This window comes from Puma concolor, chromosome B3 (assembly GCF_028749965.1).
Source record: "Puma concolor isolate L17-30 chromosome B3, mPumCon1.1.hap2, whole genome shotgun sequence".
Lineage (NCBI taxonomy): Eukaryota > Metazoa > Chordata > Mammalia > Carnivora > Felidae > Puma > Puma concolor.
In genome coordinates this window covers 75,876,751-75,902,207 of record NC_141672.1, presented here as the reverse complement: position 1 = coordinate 75,902,207, position 25,457 = coordinate 75,876,751, and the positions used below count along the sequence as shown (strand labels likewise).

The 25,457-nt window shown below is 39.0% G+C and overlaps 1 protein-coding gene and 1 long non-coding RNA gene across 10 annotated transcripts in view; one reads left to right on the top strand and one right to left on the bottom strand.

Annotated features, from left to right (window-relative positions):
* LOC112855941 (T cell receptor alpha chain MC.7.G5-like) overlaps window positions 1-25,457 on the top strand; it is a 167,161-nt gene that overhangs the window by 44,422 nt on the left and 97,282 nt on the right. The gene's annotated exons all lie outside the window — the stretch shown is intronic.
* LOC147580085 (uncharacterized) overlaps window positions 1-25,457 on the bottom strand; it is a 323,282-nt gene that overhangs the window by 203,017 nt on the left and 94,808 nt on the right. For all 9 annotated transcript variants that reach the window (XR_015252516.1, XR_015252521.1, XR_015252519.1 and 6 more), the window contains exon 2: window positions 16,280-16,357. This is a non-coding gene — a long non-coding RNA (uncharacterized LOC147580085). The remainder of the gene's footprint in view (window positions 1-16,279; window positions 16,358-25,457) is intronic.

Sequence of the window (25,457 nt, the reverse complement as noted above, 5' to 3'; positions counted from 1 at the left end):
CTGTGTCCCCCCAAAGAATTTTGCTTGCTTAAGGCTTCTGGATTCCTTATGAGACTGTGCTTTTTCCAAATCCAAAATTCTGCTCCTGCTAGTTGCTTCCCCAAAATATGTTTCCTCCCTATCTCTACTTTTCAATCTCTCAAAATCTCAACAAATCATTTTTGGAGGTCACATCCAAAACTCTTGAAAGAGCTCCTGTATGAATGAATATCCCCACCCCTCAATCCTTCTGAGGCTTTGATGAAAGGTTATGTAGTCACGCTGTCAGATTTTTCCTTCATGCTACACTATCTTAAATTTAGCATCTTTTTCCATTAGAAAAGATTGAGAATTTACAGATTCATCCACGCTTGGTTTCCTCCATTTAACTCTCTTGTCTTCATTACATTAAAAGCAGCAAGAAGAAACCAGGTAAAACCTTCATACATTGCTTAGAAATCTCCCCAGATCCACAACCGACTTCAACCTTCCACATAACTATAGGAGGCAATTTCAAAAAGCATTCTGTCACCACCTGATACGGATTTCCCTCCTCCAGTTCCCAATAACATATTCTTTACTCCCTTCTAAGACATCACTAGCAGTATCCTTAAACTCCAGATTTCTGCTAACCCTTAATATAAGGCAGATAGAAATGTATCTAGAAACACATTGCCGGATTTCCCTCCCTGATGCACACCAGGACACCAGGACCATGCAGAAAATCACTTCATAACTTAAAGTCTGGCCTTCAGGCAGAGACCTAAGAGGTATTTCATGGACTGTCTCTCCTCCCTCCATATATTCCCAACCGTTCTACATCCAGTATGTTTCTACATCCAGAATTAGAAACACCCAGAAACAACTTAGACGAAGTCAGTAGAACCCCTAGCAGTGTTTTGCTTCTTTTGGGTAGAGACAGTGGGAGGAAAATTCTATGTACATGACTAGAAATATACAGAATTCCCAGGGAGTGCAGGGTGAGAATTCCTGGAGTTTTTGTATCCCACGAGTTCAGAGTATGAGAGAGTCAGGCAAGGATATCAAGAAGGAGGCACTAAATATGGTAGCTATATTTTATGTTTGCTTGTTTGTTTGCCAAAACAAAATGCTCTCATGGCTTTTTCCAGATCTTGAAAGTAAGGAAGTTTGCCTGGGGAGCCTCTAAAGGCCCTTTAACTCTACTTTTATTTTGTGATTCTATGACTTAAAAAGGTAAAATTTAAATTAGTGCTAGTGTTGAAGAATAACTCTCAAAAAGCTAGTCTAGGCACTGAGGCCAAGCCCTTGATGAAGTTCAGTTGAGAGCTCAGTGATGTTGGCCCCTACTAATATTCCAGCCACCCAGAACCCAGGGAAAGCTGAGTGAAAAGTAAGGTCTAAGAATTAGGAGGCCAACTTGGGTAATCAGCAGTCAACTTATAGATGAAAATGAGCCCCTTTGTGGGCACATCACAAATACACACCAAAAATCTGTCACACTCAAGCTCCAAGTCACAGGGTGAGATTTGCTAAAAGGAATAACCTCCAAGACCAGTAAACGTACAGGTAAAGTATTTCCTTTTTCCATCCTCTGACACCTTTTATTACTCTGCTCATTACTATTAGTAATTGTGCTTCTGGTTATGTTTAGATCTACTTCAGGTCAGTTGCTTTTATTTCCTTTTTATTTTTTCACTCAAGTGTAAACATGGTGTTAACTAGAATGTGTCCCCACATCCCCAGTAGTCTGGGTGCCCAGGACTGAGTACTTTTTGTTACAACTCCTCAATTTGTTCTAATGTGCCCCCAGCCCTGAGAACCATTGCCCTAGAATATTTTAAGGAGGCTGCTCCTCTCTCTGGCCTCCAGGGGGCAATCGTGCCCACTAACACAACTCTCAGAGGAATGAGAACAAGCTGACATTCTCTGTGGACAGGTGAGAGGCCTGAACTTAGGACAATAAAGGGCGAAGCTGAAAATTAGAAGCCTGAGTAATATTGAGGTCACTGAAGACAGGATCTCTTTAAAATTCTCCTAAACTTTAGGAACCTCTGTGAGCAACCCTTTCCTTCACCTGCAAGGGTATTTTTCCCAACACCTGTCTTAGACCCAATCCCAAGCTTGCAAACCTCTCCACTTGGAGAAGCTCCCCATTTTATTATAATGTCTTTGGGTAAGATACTCTTTATGACAGTGGTTATAAAGCTTCATCCTTTATAACAAATCCCTCTCGGAGGAATAACTTGGTCAGAAGAAGTTGTTCCTTGTCTTGAGCAGGTCACCCTAACCTCTACATGTACCCACTGGTACTCATGTCATGTTTGACTCTTCTGGAATGACAATTTCAGCAGCCAGCATCTCAGGGTTTTCTGAAATAGTTCTCAGAAACAGCCTGGATAAACGCCACAAGGTTTTGTAGTTTACATGTAAAGATACATCAGGGTGATGGTAAGTGGAGGGTTGGGAGGGCCCAAGTACATGATTAGTTCAAGGAGCTCAGGAACTGTCAAAATAAACATTCAGCTGCCTACCTATCTGGTTAAGAATCAGCACTGGAGTCTGGGACAATGATCTTTTATGAACAAATTTGTTTAATCTCCTTTAAAAAGAAAATATTATTGCAAAGAAATTAGAGAAAACTTATACCAATTCTAAAAAAAAGTGCAAGGGCTATGAACAAATAATTTCCAAGTTAAAGAAATAACAAATACAAATATGAAAGGAATCCGACTTCATTGCTAAACAAATGCACATGAAAACAACAAAGAAGTAATACTTCTTCTCTACAAATTATTAAATAATTTTGTAAACATTAAATGCTGAGGTCATAAAATAAAACTTGTAGAAAACACTACAGAAATATCAATTTGTGCAGCCATTGTAAAGTTAATTTGTTAATATATAAAAATTATTTCACTCAATAAGTCTACATTCAGAAATTTGTCATTAAGAAACAATCAGATGGGCGCCTGGGTGGCTCAGTCGGTTGAGTGTCCAACTTCGGCTCAGGTCATGATCTCAGCTTGTGAGTTTGACCCCCGCGTTGGGCTCTGTGCTGACAGCTCAGAGCCTGGAGCCTGCTTCCGATTCTGTGTCTCCCTCTCTCTCTGCCCCTAACCCACTCTCATTCTGTCTCTGTCTCTCTCAAAAATAAATAATCATTAAAAAAATTTTTTTTAAATAATCAGAAATATTGACCACAAAAAAAGAAAATATCAATAAGTATTAAAGAATAAATATCATACATATCATGTTCCTTTACTACAATGAATAAACATAGATACTATTAGTAAAGAGCCAACTTTAAATCAGAGGAAATGCACTGCTAAATAATTTATGAACCAGGAGCGCGTGGGTAGCTCAGTTAGCTAAGGGTCCGATCCTTGATTTCAGCTCAGGTCATGATGTCAGGTCATAATTTTGGCTCAGGTTCATGAGTTCAAGTTCTGCATCAGGCTCTGTACTGACAGCCAGGAACCTGCCTGGAATTCTCTTTCTCCCTCTCTCTCTCTCTGCCCCTCCCCACAGGCTAGCTCGCTCTCTCTCTCTCTCTCTCTCTCTCAAAACAAATAAATGAACTTAAAAAAAAACAATTTATGAACCAGAAAACAAATTATAATGGAATTGTTAAAATATTTACAATGGAACAATCATGAAAGGTCTACATTTTAAAACTTGAGCAAGGAACCTAAGCAGCACACAGAGAACTTTTTATACCCTAAAAATATACCAGAACAAAAAGACTAATGGAATGAGCTAAAAATTCGATCAGAAAGTTTTAAAAGAGAGTAAGAGTAAACAACAAAAGTAGGAGGACAAAAATGGTAATAATCGTTGCTAAAATTAAAGAAATTAAGCCAAAGAAGCAAAGGAAAGAATCCATTTAAAATGGTTCTTTGAAAAGAATCAAAATGGGGCAATTCTCTAATAAAATTTATCAAGGAAATAAAGAACATAGAAAAATATGATGTAAAGGGAGATCATAACTACAGACTCGGTAAAAATTTAAATAATTTTAAGAACATGCAAGGAATAAATTCATACAAATTAATTTGAAAACTTGAACAAAATGTAAAACTCTCTAAAAATTATAGCCTAGCAAAACTGACAAGAAAATTTGAAAACTTAAATTTACATGCACATTAAAGAAATTTAAAACTCTAAACAAACAGATGGTTTGCAGGCAAGTTACATCAAACCCAAGACCAATAATTTCCATTCCTGACTACTGAGAAAAATAAAAACAGGAAGACTACTACTCAACACATTTTATGAGACAAAGAGGACCACAATGACAAAAATAAACAAAGATAGATGACAAATGAAAATTATACACTGGTATTACTTACGAAAGACAATGACTGCTCCTAAAAATACTATCAAACTGGCATTGGATATTAAAAAGTAATACTAATACACCATGATGGATTAGGGTTCATGTCAGGAATATGAGGAAGGTTTAATATTAGTGCAACATATCACACATAAAAGGTATTAACTATAAAATTCTCTCACTAAATACAGAAAAGTGATTTGGTCAAGTTTAACATGTATTTCTAATTAAAACTTCTTCACAAACTAGGGAGAAAAGGGAACTTCCTTCACCTGACCTAGGGAATCTTTGAATTGTTTTCAAAGGGACATGTTAAAAGCATTCCCCTAAAAATTTGAAAAAGACAAAGATTTCCAATGTTATTCTTTCTATTCTACATTAAACTAGACATGTTTTTTTAATAAATTTTTTGTTTTTATTTATTTTTGAGAGAGACAGCGAGTGAGCACATGAGCCAGGGAGGGGCAGAGACATGGGAGACACAGAATCCAAAGCAGGCTCTAGGCTCTGAGCTGTTGGCACAGAGCCTGATGCAGGGTTCGAACCCATGAACCCCGAGATCATGACCTGAGCCGAAGTCAGACACTTAACTGACTGAGCCACCCAGGCACCCCTTTTTCATTAAACGTTTTAACAAGTGCAGTAAAATAATAAGAACATTAGAACTGCAAAAGGAAAACACATCTATCATTAATCACAGATAGCTGATTCCATTGCTGGGGGAGAAAGTGTACAAATGAGCCTAGAATATCTTTTCCTCCCAGAAAACTAGAAGCTAGCACAGATTACAGAGGCCACGTCACAAAGACTCAGGAGCCAGCCTGAAAAGATTTCTGCTAGTAAAGATGGGACAATTCCCACATCACTGAGACCATGAATCCAATCAACTAAAACACATCAAGTATGTTATAACCCATGAGTTTATAAAACAATCCTCATTAATTACTTTTGGGGATTTATCCTGGTTGCCTGGCATTTGCTTGGGACTATTTTGGTGTTTGTCCTGAGAAACGCCTCCATCTCAGGCAAGCAGGGATGGTTTGGTCACCCTAGAGGCGAATCAGCTCATTATCCTACAAACTGATAAATGAATGGAAAGAATCCTACACTTAACCTCAAAGTTAATCAAATAATTGGCAAGGAAAAATTATTTTAATAGGAATACTTCAGTTTAAAACTGCAGTAGAAAACTACTACTTTTAGAAGTAGAGATGATATAATTAGAATATCATCATTTTGCAAACCAGCTCCCATTCAAACAATAGATCTAGTCACTGCTTATCAACAATACTAACAAAACACACACACACACACACAGCTGAAAAGACAATTTGACCTTACGTGTCTCCTGAGTAAAGTACACAACCCCATGATGTCTGGGATTTACTTTAATCTAACCAGAACTGGAAGAGGTATAGATATATAAGGTGATGATGATGTAGATGAACAATATTGGCCATAACTTGATAATTGTAGAACTTGGACAATGAGTACATGCTCTTTCATTGCACTATACTCTTTGGTGGATGTTTGAATTTTTCATTATTCAAAACTTTGAAATAACATAGTTAATATACAAATCAATTATCAGAATTGCAAAGACTTATATTTACAATGTCCACCAAATCTTATTTAAAACAGATAAAAGAGGAACCAAAATGATGTCAAACAATGATATTCAAACAAATTAAGGTATACTTACGCAGCAGAGTAGTATGAAGCTGTAAAAATCATATTTTCACATACGGTTGAATAACCTGGTGGCATATTCATATCATAATGTTCAACACAAAAGTATTTTTAATTTGATCCCAATTCCATTAGAGTATGCATATTTGCATTAAAAAATACTGAAAGAACTAGAACAAAATGTTATCTCTGGGTAATGAGATTATGGTTGGATTTTATTGTCTACTTCTCCCTTTTGGTTATGTCCACATTGGACAAGTTTTCTTCATGATAAACTATATATGACATGTTATCGATCAATTAGACAAGAGAGCCCTGGAGGAAGAGAGGCAGGAGGCAGACACAGAAAGCAGGAAGTGTGACTAAGCTTACGTATGCAGAAGGCCCACTGCCAGCCCTATAGAAGCAAGGCCACAGAGCCACTCAGTTCCAGGGACACTGAAAAGGGCCTGGCAGGTGACAGGCAGAACAAGAGCCATTTCACCAGCAGGAAGGGCCCCAGGATGCAGTCTGGACTTCCCACTCTCTTGTGCACAGTGGTGGCCTTCATCCACTTTGGTAAACGGCCCACCACCCCTGCAGTCGGCACCTGATAGAGGGGGTTTGGGAAAGAAGTTAGAAGAGAACTTGACTGTGCTTCTCTCCACTTTGTTTTCTGGATGAAACCCTTGCTATTTGTGACAGCTTTCTTGGGAGCAATGTCAGAAGCTAAGTTGGTTTTTTTTCTTCTTTTCTACAGGTTCCAGCAAAACACAGAGCATCACTCAATATCCAAGTTCAGTGCATAAACGGGAGAAACAATCTGTGACCTTGGACTGCATTTTCACACTCAGCTACACTTACTATGTGATGAGCTTCTTTCAACAGCTTTCCAATGGAAACATGACTGAAATCATTAATCTTTATTCTGCTAGCACAAACACTAGGAAAGGACGATATTCTGTGTCACATCAGAAAGGAAACAAAGCCCTAAAGCTCACTATCACAGGCTTGATGTCTACAGACTCAGGTGTCTATTTCTGTGCTGTTAGAGAACTCCACAGTGAGAGGAGTGACAGGAAGAACCTTACAAAAACCCCCTGGGCTCAGCATGAAACAGCTACCTGCTCCAGGAACTTAGGAGAAAACAACCCACAACACAGGAAAAGGTAGACAGAAGGCAGGGTGGGTGGCACTGGTGGGTCTAGAGTGGAAGCTGATGAATGTTCTAGCAATAATATTCCCACATCTGGTTCAAAGAAACAGTTGTGGTTACAAGATCCCAACCTCAACAGTATTTTCACCTAGAAATCTGGTGCCTAAAGATGATCACATTGCTGATCAAGATATCCATCTCTCTCCTTGACATGCCCAACATCCATTCCCCCTTTTCTCATGACCACACCTGGATTTTCCCTGGATAACCAAGCCCTGATTCCTCCTACCCCGGCCTTGGACTCCCTGGCCAATTAACAGAATTCATCTCTCGACCACAATGATTGGTTCAAGGATGGGTGCCTGCCCCAAGCCCACATCCCAAAACTTAATATGAAACTCTTGGAAATACTGCTGGGGATGGAAGAGGATAGGATATAAACCTACAGTTGCCAGCAGCCCTCTTCCCACCACAAAGGAAGAGCATGATTCCGAAAAGAGGGAGTGAAACTGAGCTCTCTCAACATTTTTTGGGCCCTTGGACTCTGCAGTGATTAGAGATTTACCTGGGATTTTTCAGTTGTACACCCTAGCTGTCTTAGCTTGTGTTCCTCCAGAAGAAAACAAGGATTTGAGTGTAAGAGATTTACTTGGGAGGTGATCCCAGGATGCCTGGCAGGGGCTGTGGGAAGAATGACAAAAAGGGAAGTCAGCCAGTGAAGGTCATGTGTGTTAATGCAATCCCTACCAAAGCACCACCAGCATTTTTCATAGAGCTAGAACAAACAATCCTAAAATTTTTTGAACCACAAAAGACTCCAAATAGCCAATGGAATCCTGAAAAAGCAAAGCTGGAGGCATCACTATTACAGACTTCAAGCTATCTTACAAATCTGTAGCCATCAAGACAGTATGGTACTGGTACAAAAACATTCACATAGATCAGTGGAACAGAATAGAAAACCCAGACATGGACCCACAACTATATAGTCAACTAATCTTTGAGAAGCAAGAAAGAGTACAATGGAAAAAAAGATAGTCCCTTCAACAAATGGTATTGAGAAAACTGGACAGCAATATGCAGAACAATGAAACTGGACCACTTTCTGGACCATACACAAAGATAAATTCAAAATGGATGGAAGACCAAAATGTAAGACAGGAAACCATCAAAATCCTATAACAGAGGCAGAAATTCGTTGACCTCAGCTGTAGTAGCTTACTAAACATGTTGCCAGAGGCCAGGGAAACAAAAGCAGACATGAATTACTGGGACTTCATCGACATGAAAAGCTTCAACACAGTGAAGGAAACAATCAACAAAACTAAAAGGCAACTGAGGGAATGGGAAAAGATATTTGTAAACAATATATTTGATAAAGGATTAGTATCCAAAACCTTAAAGAACTAGATCAAACTCAACACGCAGAAAACAAATAATCCAGTTAAGAAATGAGAAAAAGACATGAATAGACACTCTCCCAAAGAAGACATCCAGATGGCTGAACACATGAAAAGATGCTCCACATTACTCATCATCAGGGAAATACAACTCAAAACCACAATGAGATACCACCTCACACCTGTCTGAATGGCTGAAATTAACAACAAGAAACAACAGGTATTGGCAAGGAGTTGGAGAAAGGGGAACCCTCCTGCCCTGCTAGTGGGAATGCAAACTGATGCAGCCACTCTGGAAAACTGCAGTTTGGAGTCTGCAGTTTGGAGACTCCTCAAGAAGTCAAAAATAGAACTACCCTATGATACAGCAATTGCACTACTAGGTATTTTACCCAAAACACACAAAAATACAGATTTGAAGGGGTGAACACACCCCAATGTTTATAGCAGTGTTATCAACAATAGCCAAACTATGGAGACAGCCCATATGTCCATTGACTGATGAATGGATAAAGAGGTAGTATATTTTATTTATATATATATATATATATATATATATATATATATATATATATATATATATATGGGATATTACTATGCCATCAATAAAGATGAAATCTTGCCACTTACAATGACATGGATGAAGCTAGAATGTATTATGCTAAGGGAAATAAGTCAGTCAGAGAAAGACAAATACCATATGATTTCACTCGTATGTGAAATTTAAGAAAGAAAACAGATGGACATATAGGAAAGGAGTAAAGAAAAAAAAGGAGAAAGGAAAACAAACCATAACAGATTCTTAACGATAGAGAGCAAACTGAGGTTGATGGACAGAGGTGGGTGGGGGGTGGGCTTGATGGGTGATGGGCATTAAGGAGGACACTTGTTGGGATGAGCACTGGCTGTTGTATGGAAGTGATGAATCACTGAATTCTACTCCAGAAACCAATATTATGCAGTAAGTTCACTAATTAAAACTTAAATTTTTAAAAAATGAGAAAAACAAACAAACAAATAAATAAATGCTGGGCGTATGTAGTCTCAAGTCAACTGCCACTATGAACACCCAGAGTTTCATCCTACCACGGAGTATCTGACAACCCATATGAGACACTTGCCTCAATTTGTCTTACCTGAGGGCCAGAGGAGCTAAGGTATTGATACCCCAAATCCTGTGTGTCACTCAGTGCCCGGGAATATGAGTAATGATTCCCCAGCACTTATGTCTGCCAAGCAGGCTGTGCAGTAAGAGAAAGTCCTTAGGCAAAGAAACCCAAGTTCTGGCAAGAGGAAGGGGACAATGTGCACTGAAGTCATAAGCACAAAGGGATACAGGAAAGACACCAAAAATGCAACACAATTAATTTCTTTCTTTTTAATAAATTATTTTGAGATGGGTTTTCTATCACTTGCAATCAAAAGAGACCTACATAAACTCCTAGCTTCCTGCAGGTGAGACAGGTTACGACTCCTCAGACTGTTCAGATTAGATCAATTGTTCAGCCCTTTCCTCACACATCATCCAGGGTGATAAGGGGAAAGGACAAATTTAACACTGTACCTGTTATTACACTGAACATTTATTTAACTGTTCTCTTCCCTTTCAGACTCTTCCTGCTTAGGGTCACCTTGCTTAGTGCTGCCAGATTAATCTCCCAACTGTGTCTCTTCAAAGAATCTTGCTTGCTTAGAACTTCTGGATTCCTTGTGAGACTGTGATTTTCCAAAACCCCAAATCCTGTGCCTGCTAGCTGCGTCTCCAGAAACAGTTTCCTCCCCATCTCTACCTTTTCAACTCACTGTCTCTCAAAACCTAATTTGTGTGTTTGATGTTTCTGAGGATAGCCCAGTAGCAACAAGCATGCCTAGATCTCGGATGTTGGTTTCTAATATCGTTTCAATAAAAGGAACCAGAGTTCCTTGGAGAAATGGCTGATTCCAGGGCTGGGGCAGGGAATATGCCAGATAAGCCTGAAGCATCTTATAGTGTTGAAAGAAAGAAAGAAAAGAAAGAAAAGAAAGAAAGAAAGAAAGAAAGAAAGAAAGAAAGAAAGAAAGAAAGAAAGAAAGAAAGAAAGAGAAAGAAAGAAAGAAAGAAAGAAAGAAAGAAAGAAAGAAAGAAAGAAAGAAAGAAAGAAAGAAAGAAAGAAAGAAAAGAACCACCACCATCTATGATGGGGTTATGTTAAGGGGACATCAGAGTCAACTAAAAAAGCTCCCTGTGGCCAAAGTTGGAACAATGTGAGCAACAAAATAAAGTAGTGTTGAGTAATAACCCAATAACCCAAGGTATAAAATAAGTACCCAACAGTCACTGATATATATAAGTTATTGTATATATAAGTGAGGCAAAACAGACAAATCTCCCATCCTTAAGAATTCTAAATAATTGATACAGACACTCCACATATCCCACTCCTCAAGTGTGGACTGCACATAGTGACTTCCTTCCAAAAGGGACAGTATGGAAAGGGTCACAAAAGAGCAACAGTAGATTGGGACTCCTGGATGGCTCAGTCATTTAAGCATCCCACTCTTGATTTTGGCTCACATCATGATCTCACAATTTGTGAGACTGAGCCCTGCATCAGGCTCTGCGCTGACAGTGTGGAGCCTGCTTAAGATTCTCTCTCTCTCTCCATCTCTCTCTGCCCCTCTCCTGATCAGTTTCCCTCTCTCTCTCAAAATAAATGTATAAACTATTAATTTTTTTCAATTTTTTAATGTTTATTTATTTTTGAGATAGAGATAGACAGGGTGCAAGCAGGGGAGGGACAGAGACAGAGGGAGACACAGAGTCCAAAGCAGTCTCCAGGCTCTGAGCTGTCAGCACAGGGCCTGATACAGGGCTTAAACTCACAGACCGCAAGATCATGACTTGAGCCGAAGTCAGATGCTTAACTGAATGAGCTACTCAGGCATCCCAATGAATAAACTACTTTAAAAAAAATTTTTTTAACGTTTACTTATTTTTGAGAGAGAGCGAGGCAGAGCATGAGTGGGGGAGGGACAGAGAGAGAGGGGGACACAGAATTTGAAGCAGGATCCAGGCTCTGAGCTGTCAACACAGAGCCCGACGCAGGGCTTGAACTCCGGAATGGCGAGATCATGAACTAGGTCAAAGTCCGACGCTTAACCAACTGAGCCACCCAGGTGCCCCGTGAATAAACTATTTTTAAAAAAATTTAAAAAGAGCAACAGTGGAGAAACCTGACAAACACCACCTTAGCTCACTGACCATGGTCAACATCAACAGAGCTGTCACGTTGATAGCATGTCCTGTTGATATGATGTGATGAGAAATGGTACTTTACCTCTGTGGTCTTCCTTCCAAAAAAACCCATAACCCCAGCCTAATCATGAGGAAATCACTGAAATATCCCAATTGAGGGACATCTGCAAAATATTTAACTAATACTCCTAAAAAAATTGTCTAAATCATCAAAAATAAGAAAAATCTGAAGGGCGCCTGGGTGGCCCAGTTGGCTGAGCATCCAACTCTTCATTTTGGTTCAGGTCACGATCCCAGATTGTGGGATCAAGCCCTGCATTGGGCTCCACACAGAGCACGCAGCCTGCTTGGGTTTCTTTCTCTATCTCCCTTTGGCCCCTCTCCCCTGCTCATGCCCTCTTTCTCTCTCTGAAATATAATAAAATTTCAATTTACAAAACATTTTAAAAAATAAGAAAAATCTGAGAAATTGTCATAGCTGAGAGGAGCCTAAGAAGACATGAAAACTAAGCGTAATGTGGTCTCCTCGTGGGAATCTGCAGGAGATAAAGGACGTTGGGTAAAATCAAAGTAAATCTACCAAAGAATGAACCTTAGTCAATAATAATATATCAGTATCGGTTCATTAATTGTGGCAAATGTACCACTGTAAGATGTTAATAGTAAGGGAAACTGGGTGTGCAGTATATGGAAAGTATGTGTACTATCTTCACAACTTTTCTGTAAATCTAAAACTGTTCTAAAACTAAACAGTTATTATAAAAAGTTACAAAACTGTAGGTTTCATGTGACCTGCATTTTGTTTAGGGAGAATTACAATTTAAATATAGTCATGTCATTATTTATACATCAAAAGGAGTCTTGAACTGTGCTGTCCATACATAGCCCCTAGCTACATGTGGCTCTTAAACACTGAATTGTGATGTGTCCAAATTATGATGTGTTGTGAGTGTAAAATATACACCAAGTTTCAAAGACTTGTATGAAGAAAAGAATGTAAACAATCTCATTAATATTTTTATTGACTAATGTCGAAATGATATTTGAGGTTTATCAGGTTAAATAAATTTTTTAATTAATTTTATATATTTATTTATAGCTTCTTTTCATGTGGCTACTAAAAAGTTTATTTATGTGGCTCACATTGTATTTCTATTGATTGCAGTGGTCTAAAATGATAGACATGAAATGTTAATAACAGTTATTCCTCGTAGTAGAATTCAGGGTAATTGTTTTAGCTTTCCTCTTTCTAATTTTTCTTTAATAAATGCGTGTTCCTTGTACAATAAAAAAAGTAATAAAAATAAAAAGACACATAGAACAATTGCTATGAAATGTCACACTAAAAGATGGAAGCATCAAGCAGAAATGTCAAGCCAGAGAGTCCTTCATTAATTAATTATTCATCCATTCATGTGAATACACATACATTAAGTATCCCATGTACAAAGCTCCGGGACAATTGCTGGAAATACGAATACACCAAAAAAGATGAGTTATAATTATTTCCTACAAGTTCACGGTTACTTGACAAGTTAGGCTTATTAATAAAATTTTTAAACACTATAAGGTCAGTGATACTACAGGATTCTTAGAGTCAATTCTCCTCTATTTCTTGCCTTAAATGCTGCTGTTTTTCTGGCTCCAACCTTACTCTAATTCTTTGTCCACACTTGGATTGCAACTAATACCTGTGCTAATGACTATCAAGGCTCTAATCTTGATTTTGCTTCAGACCTATGTATACAGCCCACTTCCTTTTGGTCAGATGACCTTTGAGCAATATAAAATGTATAATCCTAAAACCTATAATCTCACCTCCTCTACTTCAAGCTCTTCTGATTCTGTATTTCTTACCTTAGTTAATGATACTATCTTACCTCACAGCTCTGTGTAAAAGGCAGATTTACATATTTTACTTCACTTCTCACAATTTTTTAGACCTAGCCTGGCACAAGCCCACACATGATTCACCCTTAGCTACCAATTCAACCTCCTCTCCTGACACATCTCTCACCAATGTTGACCTAGATATACCAAAATACTGAATTCAAGAAATGCCATGAGTTAACACATCTCTTATCTCCATCCTTCTCTCTACTCTTCTCTTTGTTTGGAGTTTCCAACCTCATCACCACCTCCTCCTCATGGTCCTCTGATATCTCCTCTCTAAAGCTTAATTTAAGGTCTAGGCAAATTTAAAGTCTCTGTCCTTTGGCTCCCTTTGAAATTTGTACATACTTCCAAAATAGCACTTATCTCCTTGTACATTTTTATATTTGTTGCCTGCTTCCTCTAGGATACTCAATTTCTTGAGAGCAAGGATTATGTCTCTTTCACCTCGATATTCCCAACATGACACAGAACATGACAAGTAGAAGACTCTCAAGTTTACTGAATATTTCCCATCTTTCCTTCACCTTTCTTCCTCTACTGGGATCACTCTTAACCCCTAGAATAGTTCCTTGAGTGTCCCAAGCAGGCTTCCACCTCTGGGGTTTTTTACTTGAATATTGTTGCTTCAAATGTTTCCCTTCATCCCATGATTCAGATCACTGCTCAAATGCCACCTCATCAGATACGTCTTTCCTTCAGTCTTATACAGCTAGTACTCCTCCAACCCATCCCACTTTCCCCTTACCCTGTCTCACATTTTTTCATGGCAATCATCATTAGCAGACATCATATTATATATGTGTTGGCATATTTTTTATCTGTATATCCACCAGAATATAGCATCAAGAAGCCTAGGACTTCATCTGAATTATTCAACAAATGAGTAAGATCTGATGCATGTATAAAAAAATAAATGATGTTATTTATCACCTACACATGACACTGTCTCTCTTCCATTTCCCCTTCATTTGCTTTATTCTCATCAAGCCATATATCTAGGACAAAAGAAGGATTAAGACACAAAACCCCAAGAAATGTCAAGTATAATAAGGTTGAGTAAGCAATAATATTATAACTTGAAAAGAGACAATGGTTCAGCTAACCATTTATTAAATTTGTTTCAAGAATGCATTTTACCTTCTAATTCATTTATTCAACAAATATTTATATCACCTCTATCATTTGTCCTTTTTGAAAAGTTAAAAGCAGCCTCATACATTTGTATCACTGTTCATAGTTTACAAGGTCCTTTCTGACACTCCAATGTATCCTCATAAACAATTTTTTGAGGTAAGCAGATCTTCTGAGGAATGAGTTGGTTACCAGATTAAGAATCACTGGGTTGTAAAAATTTTCAGCTAGGAAAGTATTCCATCATTTTATTGTTGATACAACTATGTACAGAGGGCCATTATCAATCTATTTATTTCACCTCAGAGAGCTGTAATACACACATTGTCCATCAGTACCAGTACATTAATTCTCACTTCTGGGACTCCCAGCTTGCCCTAAGCTTCAGTGCTAATATGAATATTTCACGGTATAATGTACAAACTTTGAGGATAGGTGCAATGCCTTCTCTATTTCTTCTACTTACTCTAAGGCTCTCACACACTATGTATTCTCCCATAAATATTTGTTAGTAAAGAGAATCGTTATTAAGGTAAGAATCTGTCTATTCAGGAAATTTTCAAGGCAACTGTGATAACTGGTCTCCAAAGATGGTCTTCCAATGAACTACACCTCTCAGTATTCAGATTCTTGTGTGGACGCCCCCACCCCACCCCCTGCTCCCCACTTGAAATCGGTACTCGACTGTAAGTACAATGTGGTAGAAATCATGTTACATGACTTCTGAGGCTCTGTTGGGAGAAGCTTTGCAGTTTTTGTCTTGATTTCTTAGAATACTTGCTCTGGGGGAAGGCAGCCGTCATGTGAGCTGTTCTGATACTACCATGATAAGAGGAAGCCAAATGAGAGAAAGATGGCTAGTCAGCCTTCAGCAATTTCAGAACAGCACCCCCATCCCAAGCTCCATCATGTAAGCAAAGAAGCCGTAAAGATGTCACACCCAACTGAGACATCAGATGACATCAGTCCAGCCAACAACTGACCATGAACACATGAAAGACCTTGAGCAAAAACCACACAGCTGAGCCCACTCAACCCAGAGAACTTTAAGAGGTGATAATAAAGTGTTGTGTTAAGGCACCAAAGTTTGAGGCAGTTTGTTACACAGCAGCTGTGACTTATTGGTTTATGGAAACCTTGTTGTGTCCTCTGGTAAGAGTGCATCTATTTGGGGGACTGGGACCACCAGTCCTGCAGCTCTATTTTTCTATGCCCTTTTCAAAACTGGAAGCCTTTCACATCACTCAGTAAATAGGTCTAGGCTATAACAACACACTCAAGTAAGACATATGTTGTCTCCAAAATCCAATGAGGCACATCAGGTATTATGACTCTTTCTTAACAGTAGGAGAGACCAGATGTAGCAATTTGACCTTCATCCTGCAAGAGGCATCTCAATTTGTCCCAGAGCATGGAAACCCAAAAATGTTCACTGAGGGAGCAAGCCCCTAAATTTTTCTTGGATGTATTTCCTACCCTTTGGCATATATGTGTCTTACCAAGGTGTCTAAAGCAGTTGGTCCATCAACGTAGTGGATCCATGTGCTGTCTTGTGGAATGGCAATGCAATCAAATCCCTGCGGAACAAAATAGGACAAGGTGAAGAGAGCTGACATATATTTAAAGTGAAACAATGAAGGTATACTGCTGGACCTTCTGGGTAAAAAAAAAAAAAAAAAAAAATGTTTCCAGTAATCTCTGCTAGCAGGTATACAGAAGAAAAAAATTATTTTTCATATCAATGCCTGAGTCAAATGTCAAAGGATTTGTTGATTTAATCCAGCAATGAAGCCACATCTGGAACAGCAGCTGCAATTCTATTCACCATCTCGTTATATGCACAGTAATCCTTTGCCATTCTTCAAGAGTCATCTTCCTTCCACTCAGGCCAAATAGATGAGATGAATGGAGATGAGCTGGCAATTGCCAGCGCTATATCTTGTAAGTCCTTTATAGAGGCATTAATGTCTACAGTTTCTCCAGTATTACTGCATCTACCATTTTGGAATTCAGAGGCAATTCTAATGTCTTCGACTTGTCCTCATTCCATAGATCAGACAACAGTTACAGTGATTCTGCCATTTGCTGAGTGTGTGTCTTTCAATTAGACACTCTAGAACTTGGGAAATAACCATGGGGTGAGTTCAGAGCCCAGCTGGATACGCTGTGAGATATACTTGAGCCAAAATACTATTAATCATTTGGCCGTAATAAACCCCTACTCTGATAAGTGGACAGAGTGGCATACTGGGTTTCCAAGACTTAGTATCATTTCAGAGCCAGTGTCCAGAAATCCCCAAAAAGTCTAGGTATTTTCCCTTCCCCAGTGCATTTACCTTGGCAAATGGCTGCAGGTCTTTTGTGGGAAAGGAAAAAGGAAAATTTCTAATTTTTTTTAAATTAAAAAAAATTTAATTCTATAAACTAAAATTTTAGATTAGATAAACTTTGTCCATATAAATTAGAAAAATCTTACAATTCTTTTAGCATGTATGACACCTCATTATTTTGTACTTGTCCCCATGGGGCCCGGTTTTAGATATAGGAACAATGAAAGATGTTGAGGCTGGCTCTCGAAGAGTCTCAGCATTTATCCAGAGGATAGATTCTTCAAGTAAGGAGGGACTAAACTCCCCAAATAAGGGAGGGAGTCAGCTTCTGGAAAAGGAAGACTGAGGGGCTGCAAGACCTTGGTTTCCTCAGAATCTGCCCACATGTGGCTATTTTCAGGAGCCTACGTCAATCCCAATCAATGCCTTAATTTTAACCATAAGAGACCTTGAATTAAATTGGTATTATAATCCAGCTACCCACAAGATTAGCCTTTGGGTTTGGTTTTCAGAAATGTCCAACCCGGCGGTTATGAGAAATAAAGATTTCTATCAAAGCAGTCACAGAAACTTTGCAGTTCCTTCCTGGACCTTGAGTTGAAAAGGTTGAAAAGGTAAGTTCATTATTTTCTTCCTCCAATTTCTCTATGGGCACTCAGAAGAAACCCACACCTCCTACTCTTTATTTCTACTAAATTGTTCTATGGCAACAGCGATCTGGTAACCCAACTCCTTTTTTCCATACACCCCAATGTCAGGAACTACTAGTGTCCCATTTACCATTGCCAGTGGGGTCACTAATCCTACTAAAATCAGAGAATCAATACTAACTTCCCATCCTTAAAGTTCTGTTCCTCCAAATCAGTTCCAGGGCCAAAAATTGTTATCACTTAGAGGTCAGCCAGGTTAGCAGAACCACTGTAACTCCAAGATAGAATCAGTTACAATTCTGTAGCTACCTCTTATGTGGACCCAAGGCCAAGCATCTCATGATGGGCCTGGCGTCACTGTTGGCCAGGGAAGTCAAGAGTCAGAAAGATTAGCTGGACATAGAATGTAGGAGAACAAAGACAACTTGGGACCTGCCTAGTACCTCTGTATCTGACCACCGTGACCTTGTAAGAGGAATTGTAACTCTTTCACTTTTGTCTTCCAGATCACATGCTATTCCATCTTTTGGCCATCTTTACTGCAGAACTACATGTGGAAGGAGATTCTGGGAAACACAACTGTCTGCTTAACCAAACTGACCAGCACAGTCCAGCAGTTCTAAAGTGCTTGTCCTTATCCCAGATCTCAGAAGACAGTGAAAATGGGCAGAAAGGAAAGCAGAGAAGACCCTAGGGGCTCACTGGTGGTCTTGTGACTGCAGCTGACCTGTGATTTGGAAGATTCCTGGAGACAGCAGTTGAGGCACACAGGGAACCTTCCTCTTAAAGATGAGACCATCAGTCTGGATCTACTGAGATTCCTCTCAGAGACAGTGAAACTAAAAGGTACACTATGGGTATGAGGAACAAAAGTCTCATTTCTTGTTTTAGACTCAGTCTTCCAAAGGGAGAAGAACACCAAAAGGAGAGTGAACAGAATCCTTGGGTCCCATAAATTCTAAAATACAGAGAACTTTATTTTGAACTGATTTACACAGGCAGTGCTTGCCTGTCAATGTTTCAGGCAGTATCTCATCAAATGAAAGAAAGAGAGAAATGGAGAGGAAGATTCTTAAAACCACTCAGTAAAGATGCTGACCTCTTCTTGCACATCAGGACTCCCCAGCTCAGAGTATTGGCCACCTATCTCCATGTAGCAGTTACACAGTGCTCCCCAGCCCCTGCCTCCTGCCACTAAGTGTTATGATGTGGGCTCCAGCCACATTCCCCGCCAGGCACTCTGGCCACAGTGGTAGAACCAGAAAACAGGGGGGAAATCTGCAAAAGGAACCTCAGACTTCCCAACCTCATAGCAATGTTTCTCAACCTGAGTCAGGTATAGCTCCTTTAAAGGACAAATAATTTTCATAGACCCCAGTGTTAACTGCACTACTTTTAACATAATATTATTTAAACATGTAGAAACATAAAATGGTGTTTAAACTCTGTATGCTTATTGTGCTTGTACCAACAATAAAAAAATACAAGTGAAACATGTGCAAAATTTTAAAACCAATAAAACTTTAAAGATTTTCATTAAATATTATACGTGAAGTTTTGCTGAAACTATATCATCAGTTTTGAATTGAAGAGATGAAAAATATATATGTGGTAGTGGATTTTACTCATCAGCTTGATGTTTTTTATTTTGTGCATAATTTTCACCGTTGTTATTTTTCCTTTGTTCAAACACAAATTCATATTGAATCGTTAATCTCTTCACTTGGTGGTCCAATTCCGTTCACTTGGCAGTCCAATTAATTTACGATCCACCAACAGGGCAATATTGAAAGAAATAGTTTTAACTTTTAATGAAACATTCTTTACTGAGTAATTACTACTGTAGGTATTCCTAATCAACTGTAGTCAAATAAATGGCTTACCAAAAGATGACTTCTACACAGCATAGCTACATGCATGATGAATACAGCATTGGTCACACATTGAGTTTTACATGTGTATGGCATCTCAGATGTGATGATTCCATTTGCTTACAATTTTTTTCTATTCAAATTACCTGACATCACTTGACCTTCATTATTGCTAACATTATTAAAAAGCAAAGGAGGGTGTTGGAATCTTGTGCCAGTATTTGCTTACAAGATCATTATTAAGATAAGCCCCAATGTGAGTCAGTTGCATTTTACAAGAAATATATATTCTTTGTAGTCTTTCATAATTCAAGGTGGGAAATTCCCAGTGGGAGCAAATGAGGAATTGATTTACAGACCCCATATATTTACAAATTTGTAGCACATTTCTGTTTTCATGCTGTTCTTTATTTTCTTAGCATTATCTATAATATTTAGCAATTGCTCTTCTTTAAATTAATAATAAAACATCAAGGCAGTCGTCTGGCCTTCTTCATGGCACCAAATTATAGCTAAGATCTGTTTAAAAGTTACAAATAAAATAAGTTATGTATTTTTTTCCATTTTTTTTAACGTTTATTTTTGAGACAGAGAGAGACAGAGCATGAATGGGGGAGGGTCAGAGAGAGAGGGAGACACAGGGCTCAGCACAGAGCCCGACGCGGGGCTCGAACTCATGGACCTTGAGATCACGCCCTGAGCTGAAGTCAGAGGCTTAACCGACTGAACCACCCAGGTGCCCCAAGTTATGTATTTAGATACACACTTTGCAGCATGAGCTTTGGTACCAACTCTTAACAAAAGCTACTATAATGATGCATAAAATAATTTGAAAAATTTTAAGGGGCCGTTAAACATAATAGCAGAAAAGTAACCAATATTTCTTACAGATATTCTCATGAAGCACAAGGTAGAACACAACAAGCTAACAAGGAATGTCCTGGTTGCTTCCCTTACAAGCTGAAGTGTCGCCACCATGTGGCAGGAGTAAAAATAATTCACAATTCTTTTAGTTCATCAACTGAAATTATGCAAATCTTAATTTAAATTTGGTGAAAACCCCAATATTACAAATTTTGCTCATAATATATGGATTATTAACTTTTATATCGCACCACTTAGATTTCACAAAATTTATGCTGCATGTTTTAGACAATACTGTATTAAAAACATTTTTAATTTTCATAAAAATATGAAGACCCATAAAAATTCCAAGATACATCACCAGAAATATGATAAGTACAAAGTATAAATAACTTTTTTAATGCAATTTTAAAATAACCTCTATTGCTATTATAATTTCCATATGGGTCTTAGAAATGACTTAAAAGTCATGGTAACTTTGTCTCTATAAAAAAGAACTCTATTCAAAAAAGGGATAAAAACTTAATAAAATGTAGAATACCGTCCATCACTAACATGAAATTCATAAGTCATTTGCTTTCTAAATCCTTCAATCAGTAACCTAAATAATCCAAATCCTCGATATATTTAAGGCATAATTTATTACCTTGTTTATTGCAAAACAGTATAATGTAGCCTGATTGTCAATTAGCTGTTACCAAATTATGATTTTTTTTAATCTCTAAGAAAGTATCTCACTAGTGAGTAGTGAATATCTGAGTTCATGGGAATTGGGTGATTACCTGTTTTCTCATTATGCTTTTGTATTTTCCAAATTTACAATAAAATACACATATATTAACTTTACGATTAAAAAGGAAAAAGTTGGTGCAGCGATTGGGGTTATAACACCCTGGAAATGACATAATCATATAGCAAAAAGTGGTATAATAAATTCTGATAAGTCTATATTCCATACAGTTAAAAATAATGAAGTGAATCTATATGCATAATAACAAGAAAAGAGCCTCAAAATGCGTTATTGGGAAAAGAAGTTGCAGAACAATACATAGAGTATGGTGCCATTTATGTTAATAAAAATACTTGCATAATACAAACCCTGAATATTATAGGTCTGCAAGTTGGCACCCAGATCCATTTCATCCATGTCTGTTCCTTTTGGTACCTTTATTAGAACGAGCAAATTCCACTGAGTCCTTTTCCTAATTGATGAACATATTTTGTTATGTAACATATTTGTTTAAAAAAGCAAAAAAACCATTTGTTTTCCAAATGGCTTTGCAGTAGTGATAAGGTCTGCTGATGGCTAGAAGAACCTCCTTGTGGCAGTACAGCCATTGAGTAATTGGTGTTTAGTCTGTTGATTAAGAAAGTTTGGGGTGCTTGGGTGGCTCAGTTAAACATCAGACTTTAGCTTAGCAGCTCAGGTCATGATCTTGCAGTTGGTGAGTTCAAGCCCCACATGGGGCTACAGAGTCCCACTTCAGATCTTTATCCCCTGTCCTCCTGTCTCTCTGTCTCTGCCCCTTCCCCTTCCTCTCTGCCACAGTCTCTCTCTCTCTCTCTCTCTCTCTCTCTCTCTCAAAAATAAACATTAAAAAAAGAAAAAAGAAAGTGAATGTTCTTAGTAAACCAACAGGTGATTGGCCTACCAGTGGCAAACTTAAGCTATTTAAATTGGGACAAGAGGGGAGCCTGGGTGGTGCAGTCGGTTAAGCGTCCGACTTCAGCCAGGTCACGATCTCGTGGTCCCTGAGGTCACGATCTGGTGGTCCCTGAGTTCGAGCCCCGCGTCAGGCTCTGGGCTGATGGCTCAGAGCCTGGAGCCTGTTTCCGATTCTGTGTCTCCCTCTCTCTCTGCCCCTCCCCCGTTCATGCTTTGTCTCTCTCTGTCCCAAAAATAAAGAAACGTTGAAAAAAAAAATTTTTTTAAATAAATAAATAAATTGGGACAAGATTCAGACTTAAACCCAAATGCCTATGAATTTGCATTTTTAGTCCCTGTGCAAGGCAACTTCTTCCCTTGCTTATTATGATATCTTGGAAACCAAATTATTGATAATAAATGTGCCTGCTGAGAACATGAGAAGTTTAATGGCTTACAAGAAGGGATGTTATCTTAACCCAAGCTCTAACAAACCACCATGAAGAACCTACCTCTCAACAAAAACATCTCTCTGGCAACTGGATTCCACATGCATTCAATTTTAACACAGACAACTGTCCTGTGAATTATTATTTCCTTAGAGATATAATGCTAGAGCCAAGTTGGAACCTCAATCATTTTTCTTGCAGAAGTGACAGGCATTGTGTCTCCTCTCTTTATACATTAATTTAATTAGGCAAACTTTCACAGTCCTTCACTATCAGCCTACAGTCTCTCTACCTTCCCAATCCTGGGAGAAGCCTTATCACACTGAGAAAAATGGTACCATATGTCGTACCTAGAGGGAGTTCCCGAGTATGTTAGCAGTGAGGAGACACCTGGCTATGAGGTCCACAAATACAATCAACCTCTAATCCAAGTCCCAACCAAGTCCTCCTCCCAGCCCAGGCTATTCTGCCTCCATCCACATTTTGTCCCCTTCCTCTGAAAAAGGATAGAAAAGGAAATTCTAGTGTAAAGGCAGTAAACAAAATTAACAGGATATATATAAATACATAATTTTGAGTGCATAAAGTCAAAAGACTTCAAAATGTCCCAAAGTGTTTTAATTAAAAGATCAATAATAAATTAGTATTTAAAAAAATTTTTTTGGGGCGCCTGGGTGGCGCAGTCGGTTAAGCGCCCGACTTCAGCTCAGGTCACGATCTCACGGTCCGTGAGTTCGAGCCCCGCATCGGGCTCTAGGCTGATGGCTCAGAGCCTGGAGCCTGTTTCCGATTCTGTGTCTCCCTCTCTCTCTGCCCCTCCCCCGTTCATGCTCTGTCTCTCTCTGTCCCAAAAATAAATAAACGTTGAAAAAAAGATTTAAAAAAAAAAAATTAAAAAATTAAGTAAAGTAAAATGACATGTAATCACAATTTTTTCTTCAATGAACACATATAATGAGAAAAATGATCTCATAAAAGCACCTTTTAAATACTAGATTGCATATTTTTAAGATATTCCTAGTTTCCCTTACAGTGGGTGGTCTAACATAAATAAATTTGTCCAGATCTCACTAGAACACAGATTAATATGCTCCATCCCTGGAGAGAGGAGTTCTAAAGTCGACTGCCTACAATGTAAGTCAGAACTGCCTTCCCCCCAACCCTGAACTTAACTGCTTCAAACTTCAGCTAAAGCTCTATTATTTTTGTTAAACAATACAAGCTACACACATGGTCTGTTTGGTGAGCTATTTTGTTTTTCAAAAGTAAAACGACATGTTGTTTCTCCACAAAGGGCCAGGAAGGAGAGGATACCTAACACTCAGGACAGAGGGAGCAATCTGAATTGACCACAGAATCATGTTTGATCGCTGTTCTCAAAACATCCAAATCAATTCAGTCGTTTTGAACACCAGTTTGCACCCAGCACCCTGCTGGGTCATGAAGACTGGAATGAGGAGGGTAAAAGAGAGCAAAATGTCGTCGAGCCACGAACATTCACCTTGGGCTCCTGCCTCCCTAAAAAATAACCTGTAAAAGATAAGAACTGCTTTACCTCCTATTTCAGAACTAAGTGGGATAAGTGCGGATGCTTCTATAAGCAAATCTTCCCTGGAACAAATCTGATAGATAAACACTGCATTCTCCCTAAAAGCAGGAAGGACAAGAAGAGGTACGAAGATCCTCTTTAGGAAACAAAATCAAACAAACAAACAAAAAGCACAAAAACGAAACAAAAACCAACCCCCAAAACACCTCCTGTGTGGACAATCAAGGGATCACTGTCCTTTTCCCCAGCAAGAGGGAGAGAGAAAAGCCACCACCCACCCCCTGACTGGCAGTCTAACCATGAGGCTCCCAAGCTAATCACGAGATCTTGGCACTCTGTGATCTGTTTCCCACCCCTAAAATGAGGGAAGGGACTCAAGGACTACATTTGCTAGCTCTAACATCTTATGGGTCTATGAGGAGCTTTCTTCTGGCTGGCCCCTGGAGGCCTGTGGAGACCAAGTTTAGGGAATCCAGGAGTCTCTGCACTAAAGACATAGCTTCTCAGTGTGGACATTCTGCAAGCACTTTAAAATAATTAGTTGGTCCCAGGGCTGTCTCTTAAAACTTTAATATTTACATTATGACAAAGTGAAAGTGCTCATTAGCATTTGAGCCAAAGCAGTGCCATTCTCTTTATTCATTCCAACGAGCTGATTTTACATTAGCAAGAAAGAATTGGAGAGGTAGAGGCCCGTGGGTATATGCCTAGCCAAAGTGGATCTCAGATGGAAATAAATTTGAAAAGCATGAACGGAGGACACTTGGAGGAATTTATTCGTGCATCTGACCTCGAGAGAGAGAGCAGGGTCCAAATAAGTGACTTCTAACATGCCAGCCCTCGTTCGTCCTAGCGATGCCCACAGCTCCCAGAGGTGCCCAACCAACCCATTCTGCAAACACATAACCATCCTAGAGCATGGGGACTGATGGCAGGGAGGACCAACAACAATAGCAAAGATCTCCTCCCTGCTTCAACTTCCTCAAAAGTCCAGGCCCCCGAAGGCTGCATTTTCTGAGCGACGTACTCTCTAATTGTGATGAGTAACCCCAAACAGGAACAGCCCCCACACGAATTTATGACATCTCCCACTTCACTTCCAGTGAAATATGTCACAGTTCTGCTTAGAATCTGCCCAGACGCACATTTCCTTTCAGTAGACGGGGGTGAGCCCTCACCTCCCTGGATCATCTTCGACCTAATGGAGGGGCCTTAATGTCCCTAAGTGCTCAGGGGCACCTTCCTGTGTTGGGGCTCTTCATCTGTGCCCAGATATCGTGTTCCATCTGAGGCCTCTGGCTCCTTCTGAAATATATACC